This window comes from Alligator sinensis, unplaced genomic scaffold (assembly GCF_000455745.1).
Source record: "Alligator sinensis unplaced genomic scaffold, ASM45574v1 scaffold628_1, whole genome shotgun sequence".
NCBI classification, from domain to species: domain Eukaryota; kingdom Metazoa; phylum Chordata; order Crocodylia; family Alligatoridae; genus Alligator; species Alligator sinensis.
Window position 1 is genome coordinate 3,880,247 of NW_005841873.1, and position 5,577 is coordinate 3,885,823.

Below are 5,577 nucleotides of genomic sequence, written 5' to 3' on the forward strand. Positions count from 1 at the left end.
AGGACCACGCAAAGGATCTCATGACACTCCAGGCTGCCATCAGAATACATTTGTAATACAATGGAATCTCTAAATTGTAAAACTAGCCAGGAGACGCAGACAAAACCACACAAGATGGGGAATCCTACAAAATTGGATACTAAAACAAGCTTGAAATTAATCTTAGAGTGACTGGGAAAACACATTGCCTAAAGTTAGGAGAAGGATGGGCAATTGTTGGAGTTTTTGTAAGTCTAAATATTTAGACACTTTTACAAGGATCTTAGTAAAGAACAGTTCTGAATACTCTGTTCATTTGTATATAAATAAAACTTGTTATTCTAAACAGTGTGGGTTGATGCAGCACACTGACCTAAATTTAATCTGGATGCTTCTCAGAATAGTGTTTATAGGCATGTGACTGACCCTGATGCTTTCCAGTTCCCCTTTTGAGTCAGTATTGCAGTTACTTCCTGCTCTGCTGTGTTGGCACTTTCTGCATTTGGGAAAGTTTCTGACTGTGTTTCTTGCTATTGCTAATGCTCCTTCAGCCCATCAGTGTTTGCAACATTAGGAGTAATAATAGCATGAGGTAGGTTGTCTCCAGCTACCTCTGTTCTAGCCACTTAGACGTTCTTGGAGAATTTCTAATGAGGCTGGCAATAATTTTAGCCACTACAGTGATCTGTTCCGAACAAATTACTAGTCACAGTAGTTAAATCTTCTGGCAACTAGTCTTCTAATTTTACTAACACCAATACCACTACATGACTGTTACCAATAGTAGGAACATTTTGTCACTGTTTGTGGGACATGGCTCTAGTGAAAACATTTGTAATGCAGAAATTAAGTATGTGATGCTCTGTGTTAATAATCTTCATTAGCTAGTTAAATACATATGTAATTATAGTGAGGGGTTCAGATCTGGTGACCTGATTAGACTTTACTGTAAAGATTCTGCGTAATGACCTGTGTGTAAAGACTTTTGTTTTATGAGACTAGTGAGATGTCTATTGTGGCGAGTGGAAAGTTGTGCAATACCTCCTCGCCTCTTCTTTCTGTAGCATAGGGACAAAGATAGGATTTAAAATATTTAGCCCTTGCTACCCTATGTAATTGGTCACTTTTTATTTTTTTTGAGTGCTTTTACGTACATATCATTTGCAGTGTCTGTCAATTTGTGCCAGGAGCAGATGAGCCCTTGTAGCCTCAGTATCTAAAACAATCATCTTTCTGTTCTTTTTATGTATGTTATAATGGGGAAGCAGAGCTGAATTTGTCATGATTCAGAAGAGAGTAAGGACTGAGATGCACTGAAGACTTACAAATGCCAGAGATCTGGAAATACTAGAGGTCAATAGCAAATGATTTTAGGGATCAGATTTCACGTACTGCTAGGTACAAAATAAATCTTTATTTGCGCTGTTATAAAATTAAAATTCTGCTCAGCAAGTTTTATCTATAGGTAGGTATATTTGAGACCTTGGTGTCACTGTCTCTCACTGAGCAAGCAATTTCATAATTCATTAAGGTAAAAGTGGATGCGAGAGAAACCAGAACATTTTGTTTCAGTCTAGCTATAGATTACAAAAAAATGAAGTGTTGTTATAGGATTACTGCTTGGAGGTATCCTCAGCTACAGAGAAGTAAGAAACTATTGTGTTTTAACAAAACAAAGCACCTAAAATTTAAGTTGTGGAGAATTCAGTAACATCTGGGTGTGAAGTCTTGATTCTGCCCTTGCAGCTTTTTCAGTGTTAAAGGATCTGTTATTGTACTACCTCTGTTCATAATCTAAATGGATCTTAAGCCGTATGCCATTCCTTGGCCAATACTTGGATGACAGATTCTTAAGGAAAATGCTTGTGTTGCGAGGTCTTGATGTAGGTGATTGAGCAAGTGGTTGTCATAAAGAGCCCAGTGCCAGGTATGATTTTTAGAGACAGTTGGGCTGCTGAAATTGCTGTCTGTTAGATGAGACTTAGAATAGCCATCTATTTACACATCTACCCAGTGTGGTAGTTCAAGATCTGATAACTCTTTTTTGTTTTACTTGCTCACCTATGAACCATTTTCATATTTCTTCAGCTGTGAATAAGATGCCTGATTGTTTGTCCAGTGATTCTGTAGAAGTTGCTCATGTGAGTAGATTTGGATAAAGGCCTCCAGTCTTCAGAGTATTCCTTCATGTAAAGTATTTTCTTCTGTAGAACACCTGGACAATTGTAACTTTATTCTTTTGGGAAAAAATACCACTTTCCATGTGGCCTTTTGAGTGACGTGAAAATGTCCGTGACAGATGAGTTAGAACAGTAGGGTTGTAACGGACATCAGGAGGTCAGGTGGTCAAACCTTCCGCTCAAGGCAGGTTTATCTCTGTCTAAAGTCTGTCTTGTGGAAGCTTTTGAGACCTGGTTAGACAAGGATGGCCATTTCATACCCTTTCTGGGTAGCCTGTTCCAATGCTTAACCATTTTCACAGTCAGAAATTTTTTCCTAATATCTGAACTAATTTTTGCATTGCAGTTGTAGACTATTGCTCCTAGTCCTGTCCCGTATGGCCAGAAAGAGTAGTCTCTTTTGGGGTCTGGCAGCCTAATGCCTGTGGGCTGAATCTGGCCTGGCGAGTGATTTGGCCTTCAGGAGTGTGGGGGGGGATCTGTGACATGCACCATCCCTTTAAAGGGGCTGCCCTCTGAAGCTTTCTGCTGCTGCATCCACCAAGGTCCTGTCTCTCGTGCCCCCTACAGCTCTGCTCACCCTTGCTGCCAAATTAAATGTTCTCCATTGACATTGGTAAATGGCACTTGGTAAATGAAGGCTGCTTTTGGGGGGCATGGGAAACCAGCTCTTGGCAAAGGCAGAGAAGACTGGGGGACTCTGAAGGGTAGGCTTGTGAACAGTGGGCCACGCAAGTGTTGGTCCGCTGTTCTAAAAGGTTGCTGGTCTCGTTCCTTCATCTTGGCAACCTCTCGTCAGGTATTTGAAGACTGTTGTCAAATCCCCCTTACTTCTCTTTTCCGGAATAAACAATCCTAGTTCTTTCTGCCTTTCCTCTCCAGTCACGTTTCCCAGGCCGCAGTTAATCATCCTTTTTGCTCTCTGCTGTACTTTTTCTAATTTTGCTCACATCTTTCTTAAAGTGAGTGGCCCAAAAGTGGACACTACTCTAGGTGGGGCCTCATCAGTAGGGACCTACTCAAATCACAGTTTTGCAGTTTTTGCAGAAACCATGGAAAAGATCCATTTCCACAATTTTGCACAATTGTTGAAGGGGGGGGTGGAAAACGTACTAAAAATAAAATGCTGTCTCCCCAGTGGGAGCCAGCAGCTACTGTGACCTGGCCTCACAGCCCGCTGTGGTGAGGAGAGAAGCTGCCAGCATGAAGGGGAGCAGTCAAGATGGTGGCCACTCCCTCTGCTGCTGATTGGCTGAGAAGGCTGCCTTTCATGCAACCCTGTTCCTCTGCCAGTCAGTCGTGAGGGGAGGGGCTGCTTGAAGGGCAGCCCTCTCCCCCAGTCATTGGTGAGGGGAGTGGCCACCAGGGCCCCATAGCCAATCAGCAGTTGGGGGGGGGGGAGGCTGTTGCAGAAAGACAACAAAAACGGTGGCCAGTGCCACAATTGGCTTGCAAAATTCCTCTTTTCCTGCCTCGATTTGGGTAGGTCCCTGCTCATCCTTGACTGAATAGAGTGGGCAAAGAGTCATATTAAAATAGTCAGGTAAATCAACTTAGTTGGAATAACCCATCCTTTTGTGACTTGAATTCCTTGGACATTTTACAGACAAAAACAGGTGGCAGTTGAGAAACATTTGCATCTGAAAGCTTAAATGCTTATACTGAAACTTACTGCTTATCACTTATTGGATATAGTTATTGGTACACAAATATTTTATCTGATAGGTACAAAAGCTTTTAATTGTATCCATTTCCACTGTCTCTTCCCTTCTCAAGTGTTCCTGGGAACATAAAGAAATAGCCAGGTTTGTGCTCCTTGTATACTAGTAGTTTACATCTGCAGCAGTCACTAGGATTTTTAAAACCTAATCAAATTCTTGGTGCTGGTGTCACAAGATATGTGTTGCTGTGCGTAAATACAGGTGAAAGCAAAGTGAACTGTGCATTTTTTTTCTGCTTAAGTGAATTACTTTCCTCTAGTAAGCTTCTGCAGTATTGTGCCAATAAAGGGAAAGGAAGAGTCTGCAGTATTGTGCCAGATGCTTGTCCTTGATAAAATTTGAATGCATTTCTATACTACTTGAACTCTTAAAATATAGAACTCTAATTGAACTCTTAAAATATTGAACTCTAGAGCAATATTAGCCAAAGGGGTTAATTCAAATGAAGTAAGTAGGAAAACATTTTTACTTCATCCATTCATAGATTTTTTTTTTTTTAAATACTATATAAACAGAAAATATCAGGCCAGCGTTCTTCATGCTGTCATTCACCTCCCATCTTAGCCAGAAGAAACGCATGTGTATATCTTCACGTTTACAGTATGCCTAATCTCCTAACCAGCCAATGTGATAAAGGAAATTTAGAAACTGGCTTTTAAATTGTTCTGCATTTTCCATAGTTAACAACAAAGAATTCCCATCTGTCCTTTTACTAACTAGTTTCTTCATCTGTTCTCATGTTTGCCATATTGAATTAAGTGGGAGATGGGGCCTGTGTGTATTGCTGAGCCTGGCTTTTGAAGCATGCTTATATTCTTTTTCCTTTTAAACCTTACTTTCATTTTCCTATTTTCAAAGAATGGGGTTAGCAGCTTGCAGGATTGTCATGTAGTTGCAGGAAGGGCAATGGAACTGACACTTCACAGTGAGGAACTTGAAATTGCAAAAGGAGATGGGAACTTGTCCACTATAAGCTCCTTGACTTTTTGCAACTTGGAAGGTTGTGCTTGTGATGGCTGCAGAACTTGCTAGCACTTTACTTTCATAGATTTCATAGACATCAGGGCTGGAAGGGACCTCGGAAGATCATCGAGTCCAGCCCCCCGCCCAAAGGGCAGGAAGTCAGCTGGGGTCATAGGATCCCAGCAAGATAAGCATCCAGTTTCATCTTGAAGGTGTTCAATGAAGGCGCTTGAACCACCTCCGGTGGCAGGCTGTTCCAGACCTTGGGGGCTCGGACAGTAAAGAAGTTCTTCCTTATGTCCAGCCTGAAACGATCTTGAAGTAGTTTGTGACCATTCGACCTCGTCATCCCTTGGGGCGCTCTGGTGAACAAACGTTCCCCCAGATGCTGGTGGTCACCCCTGATAAACTTGTAGGTGGCCATCAGATCACCCCTGAGCCTGCGCTTTTTCAGGCTAAAGAGCCCCAGGGCTCTCAGCCTGTCATCGTAGGGTCTGCTTCCCTGACCTCTGATCATGCACGTGGCTCTTCTCTGGACTCTCTCAAGCTTCTCCACATCCTTTTTGAATTGTGGAGCCCAAAACTGGACACAGTACTCCAGCTGCGGCCTCACTAAGGCCGAGTACAGGGGGAGAATGACGTCCCGGGATTTGCTTGAGAGACGTCCCGGGATTTGCTTGAGACGTCCCGGGATTTGCTTGAGATCATCGAGTCTGACCCCCTGCATAGGCAGG